This window comes from Procambarus clarkii, chromosome 38 (assembly GCF_040958095.1).
Source record: "Procambarus clarkii isolate CNS0578487 chromosome 38, FALCON_Pclarkii_2.0, whole genome shotgun sequence".
Classification (NCBI taxonomy): Eukaryota; Metazoa; Arthropoda; class Malacostraca; order Decapoda; family Cambaridae; genus Procambarus; species Procambarus clarkii.
Window position 1 is genome coordinate 33,089,901 of NC_091187.1, and position 12,716 is coordinate 33,102,616.

Sequence of the window (12,716 nt, forward strand, 5' to 3'; positions counted from 1 at the left end):
TTTCTTTGAATCCACTTTCCCAAATATTTGTCGTCCGAGTGTTTCAATTTGTGACAGGTCTCTTGATTTAACCAATATGAAATGAGAAGCATTTAAACTAATATTCCTCGAATATTTACCAGGAAAAAATATATTTTGAGTAATCAATATGACGGAAACCTTGAAATGTCGGCCCCTAGTAAACATGTCTGATGCGATTTTTGAATTCGCAGACTCTGTAAAAAGGTCATCATAGATTAATAAGATATGCGAGTCATTATCCACTCGCTCTTCCACAGGATCAATAATGGTTGAATGCTCGATCAGCTTCCCTTTAATTTGTGGATCTGATCGTAATTCAGAGCATGTTTCAGAATGCGTCTTGTACATACCAGTTGCGTTGCTCCTGGGAGTATGGGTTTGAGTCACTTCTGGGGTGTGAGTTTTCAGTTGCATATTGTCCTGGGGACCATTCAGGCTTGTTCGCATTTGTGTTCCTCACGTGTGCCCCAAAGAATGAGGTGATTTGGTAAAATGCTATGCCCAAGATTACTATCCGAGTGCCGGCGGTGGGGTGGTTCAAATAGCTTCGGCTATCACCTCATTTTGTCCGGTCGTGATGGTCAAGTGGATTAAGGTTTCTTGTACATACCAGTTGCGTTGCTCCTGGGAGTATGGGTTCGAGTCACTTCTGGGGTGTGAGTTTTCAGTTGCATATTGTCCTGGGTACCATTCAGGCTTGTTCGCATTTGTGTTCCTCACATGTGCCCCAAAGAATGAGGTGATTTGGTAAAATGCTATGCCTAAGATTACTATCCGAGTGCCGGCGGTGGGGTGGTTCAAATAGCTTCGGCTATCACCTCATTTTGTTCGGTCGTGATGGTCAAGTGGATTAAGGCGTCTTGTACATACCAGTTGCGTTGCTCCTGGGAGTATGGGTTCGAGTCACTTCTGGGGTATGAGTTTTCAGTTGCATATTGTCCTGGGGACCATTCAGGCTTGTTCGCATTTGTGTTCCTCACGTGTGCAGCAAAGAATGAGGTGATTTGGTAAAATGCTATGCCCAAGATTACTATCCGAGTGCTGGCGGTGGGGTGGTTCAAATAGCTTCGGCTATCACCTCATTTTGTCTGGTCGTGATGGTCAAGTGGATTAAGGCGTCTTGTACATACCAGTTGCGTTGCTCCTGGGAGTATGGGTTCGAGTCACTTCTGGGGTGTGAGTTTTCAGTTGCATATTGTCCTGGGGACCATTCAGGCTTGTTCGCATTTGTGTTCCTCACGTGTGCCCCAAAGAATGAGGAGATTTGGTAAAATGCTATGCCCAAGATTACTATCCGAGTGCCGGCGGTGGGGAGGTTCAAATAGCTTCGGCTATCACCTCGTTTTGTCCGGTCGTGATGGTCAAGTGGATTAAGGCGTCTTGTACATACCAGTTGCGTTGCTCCTGGGAGTATGGGTTCGAGTCACTTCTGGGGTGTGAGTTTTCAGTTGCATATTGTCCTGGGGACCATTCAGGCTTGTTCGCATTTGTGTTCCTCACGTGTGCCCCAAAGAATGAGGTGATTTGGTAAAATGCTATGCCCAAAATTACTATCCGAGTGCCGGCGGTGGGGTGGTTCAAATAGCTTCGGCAATCACCTCATTTTGTCCGGTCATGATGGTCAAGTGGATTAAGGCGTCTTGTACATACCAGTTGTGTTGCTCCTGGGAGTATGGGTTCGAGTCACTTCTGGGGTGTGAGTTTTCAGTTGCATATTGTCCTGGGGACCATTCAGGCTTGTTCGCATATATATATATTAGTATATTTCGGTAGCAGTCTTTCCTGTAGACATATATTATTAAATATGACCGAAAAAGTAAGATTAATAATTCTAACACGAATTTTCTCAATCTTTCGTACATTTCTTTTCACTGTTGGAGGTAAATCAAAAATCAATTCTCCAAAATTCATTTTTATTTCTAGTCTGACGCGACACGAGCGCGTTTCGTAAAACTTATTACATTTTCAAAGACTTTAGTTTACAAATACACAACTGAATAAAACTTACGCATCTCCGATTTTATATCTACATTTTAGTGAGGTGGATGGGGGTGAGGTGGCATAATAGGGTATTAATTTCATCAACACAAGACAGAACAAGAATTGGCATTAATAGGGTATTAATTTCATCAACACAAGACAGAACAAGAGGTGGCAATAATAGGGTATTAATTTCATCAACACAAGACAGAACACGAAACAATGGGTATTGAATAGAAGTGTATGTAGAAAGCCTATTGGTCCATATTTCTTGATGCTTCTATATTGGAGCGGAGTCTTGAGGTGGGTAGAATATTGTTGTGCATTAATTGGCTGTTGATTGCTGGTGTTGACTTCTTGATGTGTAGTGCCTCGCAAACGTCAAGCCGCCTGCTATCATTAGACCCATCAGACCTGCTGGTTTGAGGTACCTACATACCTTGCCCTTCCCTTATAACTGTTATTCACTCAGTTATTCATATCTTGCCTATGGTAGCTGTTCCTGTGGGGATCTGCATCCCTAAATTACCTCTGGCCTGTAATTACTCAGCATAAGTCAGCAGTTAGAACAATAATAATCTCCTGACTCAAGCAGCACTCTGGTCCATTATTGACATCTTTAAATGTGTTATTATTAAGTCACTGCCCATAATAATAATAATAATAATATTTAGTTAAGAGTAAATGCATATATAGTAATACTGCGGCACTGCTGAACATTGTCGACGACGTCCAGTGGTACGACAAAAGGTTTCGTAGTGATCAAGTAAAGGATCTCTGACCGGGTTCCCTCTGAATCGGTCCCTACTGACCGGTCCCCTCTGACCGGTCCCCTCTGAATCGCTCCTTGATCCTGTAGATCATGGTACACAGGCTTAGTACCAGAGGGTTGCACTTTGCTTAAGAGGCTTCCCGTCTCTTCTCGGTATAATGCACCAGGCTGGAAGTGAGGTGTGACCACCTAGAGTAAAGTGCTCAATGTGTGACGTGGTGAGTGGCCAGTCCGTCCTCCTAAGGTTTTCCAACGTCAAGAAAGCGATCAATATAAAGTGCCCTCTCCTAACCTACCAGAAGACCCAAAAAGAAAACGGAACAATACGTCACTTTCGCCAGCCGGTTCAATTGTCTTGTACGACAATTTTTGGCCTTATGTAACGCATCTGCCCGAGACGCTTTGCGTAATAGTGCCTTTAGGCATTGTATGTACCAGCTCTATCTATAAATTCATCAATATTTTTATCACCCCATGTATGTATGTACTTTACCTGAATAAACATTTGAATTTGAATTTGCATACCAACGAAATGCGACGTTCTTTGTAGGACTAGTTGGAGTGGTTGTGCAGGGGAGACTCCAAAAAAAAACTAAGTCTTCCTTTTCTCACACAATGGGACACCAAGGCTAAGGACGGGCAGGATGTGTGTTGATGTTTATCAACTTGGCGGTACCAATATGTGATAACCTTAATATAAGCTTCCCTGTCTACTGTGATTCTTGTAAATAAGCAATAGATATTTTTTCTAATGTGGCTTCAGACTCATCGATTCGTTTTCTTCTATTAGTTTTCCCTCATAGTGACCCTTTATCTGGTCATCCTCACACCGGGTGGGGCTTCCCTGTTAGGCGCAGCAGGCCGGTTGCTTCATCATGTATCCTCTACAGTGGTGCGTTTGTGTTTTAAGGCTTCATAAGATTCGAGTCATTTAGTTCCTTTGGCCTTCTATGCCAAAGAAGATGAATCGATGAGTCTGTCTTATTTACTACTTTGGCTTCCTACGCATCCTCGTGTATCCGTATGCACTGGTCCGTGTTCATCCAACTGTTGAAGGATGTTCCCGAACTGGATGTACAGACTGTTCTCGCTCTCGGGTCCGGATAAGCGAGGCGGCGCTGGCTGGGGGTCCTGGTGGTCAAATTTTCTCCGAGAACCCGAGGTTGTGGCGGCCGCGGGCCCGGTTTCTGGGGAATTACCGAGAAGGAAATGTGAATATGGAAAGAAACGGGGGACGTGTACAATGAGGAGGGACTGAGGTGGCTAAAGATGACTTAGAATGGCGTGACTAAAGAGAATTTTAATTATACTTTCCCCATTGTCAGGGAGAGGAAGCCTGTTCTGCTTATCGAGGTTTCCTCTAATCCAACTACTGATGGCTCCAGAATACAAGCCAAAATGTTATGCATAATTAGTGGCGTCATATAACATTATATAAACATTAACTCTCTGAGTAATAATAACTTTTCAAATATAGTGTGTATTATATGAATAAGAGTAATAATTGTAATAACTCTCGGGTACCTATTGACTGCTAGGTGAACAGGTGTGTCTTGGGAAAGGAAATGTGCCCAACCGTCTGTATACCTACCCGGGACTGAACCCGAGGGGGGAGGGGATACGATATAAGAAGGCAACAATGTATATTAAAAAAATAGCTTCTCTAAACAAATTTTTTTTGCATGGTGTACAGCGAACGAAACGTCCTGAGTAAAGTTATTATTACAGTTATCGACCTCTAGTGTAGCTGTCACATTGACTGTTGTGTATCTGTTAGTGACTGTTGTGTACCTGTTAGTGACTGTTGTGTATCTGTTAGTGACTGTTGTGTACCTGTTAGTGACTGTTGTGTAACTATCGGTGAAACTCATTTTGAGGCATTGGAGTGACTTGAACCCCGCGCTCTGGTTCCCGCGGCGTCTTGAACCCACATGCGGGTCCTAGTCTTTACAATGCCTCAAAATAATTTTCATTGATTCATCACGCTATTACGATGTCACCGTGGCCGGCTGCACGGCCGCCCATATAGGTCGTGTCAAAGAATTATATCAACTCATCTCCACTATTATCAATAACACCACCACCAACTCCACAACACACACCTGGCAGACCGCTGCTGCAGGGTAGGGCAGGGCGGGCCTCGGGACCTTCGTCACCTCCCAGCCTCGCCCGCAGGCAACACACGCAGACACACACCAGGAGGACCAGTAGCACGGCGCCCACGGCCACACACGCACACTCCAAGCTCCCCAGCGGTCCTGAACGGGCGGGGAAAGCATCTGTGAATAACTTGCATTCCGTGAATTAAATTTGTTGATGCAAGAACTACTAGGGATCACGAAACGAGAGGAGAGTCCCGAATGAACGCCAACTAGCTTGTGAAGAACACACTCAACACGTAGCGAAATATGTCTATGAAATATATCTCTCGATGACAATTCTTTCAAGGCACCTGACGATGGCCAAACAACAAGGAATATATTTCTACACACAACCACATTACCAGAAATATCCTAACCAAAAATAGCGAAATAATTGACATAGACAACGACAATAGATTAGTCATAGGTTGATACCTGGTTGATTACCTGGTTGATGGGGTTCTGGGAGTTCTTCTACTCCCCAAGCCCGGCCCCAGGCCAGGCTTGACTTGTGAGAGTTTGGTCCACCAGGCTGTTGCTTGGAGCGGCCCGCAGGCCCACATACCCACCACAGCCCGGTTGGTCCGGCACTCCTTGGAGGAATAAATCTAGTTTCCTCTTGGAGATGTCCACGGTTGTTCCGGCAATATTTCTTATGCTTGCTGGGAGGACGTTGAACAACCGCGGACCTCTGATGTTTATACAGTGTTCTCTGATTGTGCCTATGGCAAAGCCTGCTCTTCACTGGTTCTATCGAAGCACTACATATCAAACAATCTCGTCCAACAATTAACATCCAGCTCACACACTATTTAACACCTTCCTTCTTGGTTATATATTCTTTCTCCATTAATTTGTCCACTTCAATTCTGTCTTTAAAAATGCTGACAGGAACAACGGCTATGAATAGTGGAAATTAATGTTGGAGTGTTAAATTGTCAATTTCCTTCAAAAGTAAATAAGAATATGAATATAGAGAAGATTCCTTTTAGAATCCTTGATCTGACTGTTACGTTCAATATGATATAACCAATATTATATTCAGCGGCAAATCAAGCCTCACACCGTCTCTCCGTTCTTTTTCTGTGCCAGAGCCTTGACGGATTCTAGATCACCTATATTGCTACTGCACAAGTTCTGACATGGGGCGACTTGCCTGTCTCTCTGGTCACCAATCTAAGCTCTCTCTCGTCTAAATATTCCGCGCTTTAAACTTGTATATACTGTGTGTCTGTTTTATCAATTAGCCTTAGAATATTATACGTTTTGATTATGTTAAATTATTATGTTGAAGTACTCGATGGATTATGTTGTTCATATCTTCCTTGTGTGTCTTTTAAAAGTGTTTGAGATCCAATTTCCTCTTTTTTCTTGTAGCTCGATCCTCTCACCTCCGGGACATAACATCAGCCCATTTTTATTTAAAAAATTGTATTTTCAGGTGATGGTTCCATACCTGAAGGCAAAGTAGTTAAGCGCTAAGCCAGTATGACTATACAGCGCTTACTTGAACCGCATCATCGAGTGAGAGTGTTAGTGAGTGTGTGAGAGAGAGTGAGTGAGTGAGAAATAGAGATCTCGCGAAGGTTGAACTCACTCTGATCAGAAAGCATTTTTTTATCCAGTAAATAAAAGCGTTCTGAACGTGGTTAAGTTTTAAATAACCTGTCGACTTTATTTTACTAATGCGAGCCTTATAGGGGCGGATGGGGGGCTCTCTCTCTCTCTCTCTCTCTCTCTCTCTCTCTCTCTCTCTCTCTCTCTCTCTCTCTCTCTCTCTCTCTCTCTCTCTCTCTCTCTCTCTCTCTCTCTCTCTCTCTCTCTCTCTCTCTCTCTCTCTCTCTCTCTCTCTCTCTCTCTCTCTCTCTCTCTCTCTCTCTCTCTCTCTCTCTCTCTCTTCTCTCTCTCTCTCTCTCTCTCTCTCTCTCTCTCTCTCTCTCTCTCTCTCTCTCTCTCTCTCCTCTCTCTCTCTCTCTCTCTCTCTCTCTCTCTCTCTCTCTCTCTCTCTCTCTCTCTCTCTCTCTCTCTCTCTCTCTCTCTCTCTCTCTCTCTCTCTCTCTCTCTCTCTCTCTCTCTCTCTCTCTCTCTCTCTCTCTCTCTCTCTCTCTCTCTCTCTCTCTCTCTCTCTCTCTCTCTCTCTCTCTCTCTCTCTCTCTCTCTCTCTCTCTCTCTCTCTCTCTCTCTCTCTCTCTCTCTCTCTCTCTCTCTCTCTCTCTCTCTCTCTCTCTCTCTGTCTGTCTGTCTGTCTGTCTGTCTGTCTGTCTGTCTGTCTGTCTGTTTCTTTTTCCCCCTCCCTCCCCCCTCCTCCCCCTCTGTCTGTCATTGAGTACTAATGACGGAAGCGCGCACTCGCTCTGATTTCTATCCTCATAACTGAAGTTGTCAGAGTCCACTTGGAATATTTCACACAACTTACAACGTGTCTAGTTGATCAGACGGTGTGTTGCAGAACCTTCCCCTTCTGCTTATTGCAAGTCTTGAACGACCAAGAAACGTCGATCTGAAAGAGGCCTTTTTGTGTGGGGTCGTGTGATGTATACTAAGAACAGGTCTTGTTGCAGAAAGCAGCTCAAGTACCTCTTGTCACGTCTCAAGACTGATGTCTTCCCTCTCGTTGTGACGGCCCAACCACTTGGGCTGGACGGTAGAGCGACGGTCTCGCTTCATGGAGGTCGGCGTTCAATCCCCGACCGTCCAAGTGGTTGGGCACCATTCCTTTCCCCCGTTCCATCCCAGATCCTTATCCTGACCCCTTCCAAGTGCTATATAGCCATAACGACTTGGCTCTTTTCCTTGATTATTCCTTCTCGTTGTGACGTTTTAAGAATTCTTTTCGTCGGGGGGACAGGCAGACTGTGTATGTGTATGCTAGGCCTAAATCGAGGCCTCCCTTCCCCCCCCAAGGTTGAGGTACTGCCCCTCCCAGGATGTAACCCCACAACAGTTGGCCTGACTCCCAGGTAGCTATTTACTGCTGATGATTAAGAGGCATTAGGTGATAGGAAACGTGCCCAACCGTTTCTATTTTCCCTGGGATTGATTCGAACCCGGGATTCCCATTTGAGATTCGAGAATGAACCCAACTGTGCTACCGAGAGGGTGTCGAGGGAGGGAGGGACGGAGTTATGAGGAGAAAGCGTCAAGCCATTATGGCTATATAGCACTTGAAAGGGGTCCACCAGGTCCCGTTTAGGGTTTGGGTTTAGGTTTAGGACGGCGGGGGGGGGGGGAGGGAATGGTTGAAATGGGGACGGACCTCCCCATTTCATTCGTTACCCATTTCAACACTTCCGACAGACAGCGTAATGGACCCTATTGTTTCCTTGTTACAACACCTTACAGAGTTGTTACATCTTGTTGTAGAGTTTTTATGACGTGAAGAATGTTGTTAGGTGTTATAACTTGTTCGAACGTTGTAGCAACGTTTGTTTGGTCGTGTGTTTGGCGGGAAGTCTCGTGTGTGGCGATAGTAGTGAATACTCTCACAGTCAATGTGGGATTTAGGCAGACAAACGCACGCGCGCGCTCTCGCTCTCTCTCTCGTGTGTGTGTGTGTGTGTGTGTGTGTGTGTGTGTGTGTGTGTGTGTGTGTGTGTGTGTGTGTGTGTGTGTGTGTCCTCCAAACAAAGACCCAAAAGTGATTCCATGCACCCGCCAAACCCCCTGTTTATGAATGAAAAACATTTTACACACAACTCACAACTGTTTACCTTCGAACACTTTCGGAACAAGTGCTTCACTGACGAATTTTGTTCGAACCACAACGCTGTAAATGCTTCACCCACGTACCTACAAATACAAATAATCGCCAACAGAACCTAAACACCTGACCTAACCTATGCTTATATATACACAATATGCTAATATAATATTAATCGATATTTGAGAAAATTCCCGTTTTGAATGAACAGCATGTAAACATTTATGAATGTGTCTGTGGGGTCGACCGCTGGATGGAATGGACTTGAGTCGAGGACGGGTTGTGTAAGGCTACATACAATGTGTGTCAAGCAGGATATTCCCTCATGGAGGTCATGTTGGAAACGAAATCCCAAAATTCTCGTTTTGCTATCTTCCTTCGGATCAGTATTTCTAGCAAATTGTCAGTGATGTTGTTTTGTAGTTCAGTGACTAAAGTCCTCCTTCTGTTCTTGCAAATTGTCACATAATTCGTCGTTTTCAAACTGTCTAGCAGGTCTCTCTCTCTTCCAGTAAGGAGTTGAATAATATAACAATGGTTCTACACAACACTTCAGCATCTTGTAGATATATTAAGTGATATATTATTGTTCAACTACAACACTTGAACTAGTCGGTACAGCAATGGTTTTACTTTATTCAGGTCGGAGTTCGATTCCCGATTGTGCAAGTGGCTGGGGATCATTCCTCTACTTTTTAATCGTACCCCAGCTCCTTGGCCTCGTACCCCAGCTCCTTGGCCTCGTACCCCAGCTCCTTGGCCTCGTACCCCGGCTCCTTGGCCTCGTACCCCGGCTCCTTGGCTTCGTACCCCGGCTCCTTGTCCTCGTACCCCGGCTCCTTGTCCTCGTACCCCGGCTCCTTGTCCTCGTACCCCGGCTCCTTGTCCTCGTACCCCGGCTCCTTGTCCTCGTACCCCGGCTCCTTGTCCTCGTACCCCGGCTCCTTGTCCTCGTACCCCGGCTCCTTGTCCTCGTACCCCGGCTCCTTGTCCTCGTACCCCGGCTCCTTGTCCTCGTACCCCGGCTCCTTGGCCTCGTACCCCGGCTCCTTTGTCCTCGTACCCCGGCTCCTTGTCCTCGTACCCCAGCTCCTTGTCCTCGTACCCCCGGAGGAAAGGCTACGTGAACTGCACCTCACGTGGCTGGAAAACAGAAGAGCTCGGGGAGACATGATTACCGCATACAAAATTCTCAGGGGAATTGACAGGGTGGACAAAGATGGATTATTTAACACGGGTTGTACACGAACAAGGGGACACAGGTGGAAGCTCAGTACCCAAATGAGCCACAGAGACATTGAAAAACTTGTTCAGTGTCAGAGTAGTTAGTAAATGGAATGCATTAGGCAGTGATGTTGTGGAGGCTGACTCCATACACAGTTTCAAATGTAGATATGATAGAATCCAGTAGGCTCAGGAATCTGTATACCAGTGGATTGGCGGTTGAGAGGCGGGATCAAAGAGCCAGAGCTCCACCCATGGTGTGTGTGTACTCACTCCACAACTAGGTGAGTACACACACCACCACCACCACCTCCCCTACACACACCAGCCCCCCCCCCCTACACACATCACGCACACACCCCTACACCGGACACCCCAACAAGGGGTGTAACACACACACCCCCTCCCTACCATGTTTACCATCGTCTACACAACCAATCACAGAGAGGCTGGACCACGTCACAGCGACCTTACTAACACACGTCTCCTCAACCACTCCATAACGTACTGACCGACGTGTGTGTAAGTGACACCACCTATACACACCTGCACCACCTCTACACACCTGCACCACCACCACACACCAGCACGACAGGGACATACCTCCGCACGCAGAGACGCTGGGCAGGTGTGCACACCAGAGAGCAGCAAGGAGCAACATTACACAACGCCCCCCGCCGCCTCTACAGCTGTGTAACACAGTCTCATATCAGCACAAGACATCCGCCTCAGATCAGGAAGGTGCAGCAGGATGATGGAAAAAAAAACACTAACTTGAAATATTTCTCAATGCAGACATTTCATTTATGAATTGCATACACATACGTAGGATCCAGGCGGCTGTTAAGGTTGGGATCTGAGGTGATGAAGGAAGTAGTTAGGTGACGGACGTCTTGATAAGTCTATGAGGCTGCCTGTCCTCGATAATGACAAATGATTTCACTCATAAAATGTCAAATTAGAAAGCATGAGGTTGGCGATCCGTGAACGTATTATCCATTAAGTTATAACTCTCACACTGTCTCTCACCAGGTCACCCTGCCCCATGATGGCAGGGTCTCTCTCTCACCCTGCCCCATGATGGCAGGGTCTCTCTCTCACCCTGCCCCATGATGGCAGGGTCTCTCACACCCTGCCCCATGATGGCAGGGTCTCTCACACCCTGCCCCATGATGGCAGGGTCTCTCTCACCCTGCCTCATGATGGCAGGGTCTCTCTCACCCTGCCTCATAATGGCAGGGTCTCTCTCTCACCCTGCCTCATGATGGCAGGGTCTCTCTCTCACCCTGCCTCATGATGGCAGGGTCTCTCTCTCACCCTGCCCCATGATGGCAGGGTCTCTCTCTCACCCTGCCCCATGATGGCAGGGTCTCTCTCACCCTGCCCCATGATGGCAGGGTCTCTCTCTCACCCTGCCTCATGATGGCAGGGTCTCTCTCACCCTGCCTCATGATGGCAGGGTCTCTCTCACCCTGCCCCATGATGGCAGGGTCTCTCTCTCACCCTGCCCCATGATGGCAGGGGCCACTAAGGGGCAAGGTAGAGAGCGCTCGGCTGAAGGTCAACCCATCCTCCAGCTCAACCAACAAGTCAAATACCGACTTAGTTCATCTAAGTTTGGACAATGTTTGACTAATTCAACAGCCATCTGAACGGATGAATCTTCCCTACAGTATAACAAAACTTTTTATTTCAGTATAATAAACATAATTTTCTTCTGAAATGTAAATTAATATTATATATTGTGGGGTTTATGTATAGTTAGGTCTGGGTGAGGTGTTTTGGAACGTTGATTTAGGGAGTGTTTACAGGCTGAGGGTGAACGAAGCGCGTCTCGAGCCATAGTCTCGAACATGGTTAGGTGGAGTTTAAGTTCAAATACTGACTTCAGTAGAGTTTCTATAGTGAGTATTTGACTTGTACGTTCTGAACCTCACAGCCCTTTGTTTTGATGATGGGCTGCTCCATTTGCACCTACAGGTCAGGTCCTTGACCTACAGGTCAGGTCCTTGACCTACAGGTCAGGTCCTTGACCTACAGGTCAGGTCCTTGACCTACAGGTCAGGTCCTTGACCTACAGGTCAGGTCCTTGACCTACAGGTCACGTATTACCTCACTCCTGACCAATTTAATTTTACCTTCTGTTATTTCATCTCCTTTTGCTAGCCAATTATCACCTATTTACCGTCTTCACCTCACTCGACACCACTGTACATCACTTCTCCAATATTCACACAGCTTCTCAGAAAAAATATAGCAGACGAATGAAGTGGAGGAAGAGAAGGAAGAAGAGGAGGAGGAGCAGCAGCTGCTGTAGGAACAGTTAGGGAACACCAGATGACAGCAGTTACAAGAATGTATGTTGTGTTAGTTCTGAAGATAAATATACGAGGCTATGGGTCCCCCTTCTTCCAGCCAGAGGTGGTACTCCCTTCCCTTTTGTCTTTATGCTATATTTTTTGTGTTAAAAAAGTCCCAGAACAGTGATCAGTGATACATTGTCAAACATGGACACTCTCGACCATATAAATACCTTACATACTGCTATGTCCAGGGGCCTTGATAGTGACATTTGCTAACTTTTCGCAAGTGATGACGCTTCTAAACTTCGGTGAAGGAAGTTATTGTTGTAAAGGAAATTTTGATGGTAAATACTCTATTTTTTTTTTACTTGTGTATATGTCACTTTTTTTTTCGTTTGATACAACTAAACTGACTTGATTTTTTACAGCAGAATTGATTTAATTGACTAACACTTGTTTACAAGATAATCGACTTGCTTACTTTGCTTGTAAACGAGGCCAGCTTTAGTCCACTGGAACTAATCTCTCAAATGGAACAATTCGCAGTCAAATAGAAACATACGCAAACAACTATG

The 12,716-nt window shown here is 45.9% G+C and overlaps 1 long non-coding RNA gene across 1 annotated transcript; it reads right to left on the reverse strand.

The window, feature by feature from the left end:
* Window positions 1–3,638: 3,638 nt before the first annotated feature.
* On the reverse strand, window positions 3,639–10,520 carry LOC138372238 (uncharacterized). Its single transcript, XR_011230760.1, has 3 exons — window positions 10,442–10,520; window positions 4,876–5,031; window positions 3,639–3,960 (listed from the first exon to the last, which is right to left on the reverse strand). It is a non-coding gene; the product is annotated as an uncharacterized lncRNA (long non-coding RNA).
* Window positions 10,521–12,716: the final 2,196 nt, after the last annotated feature.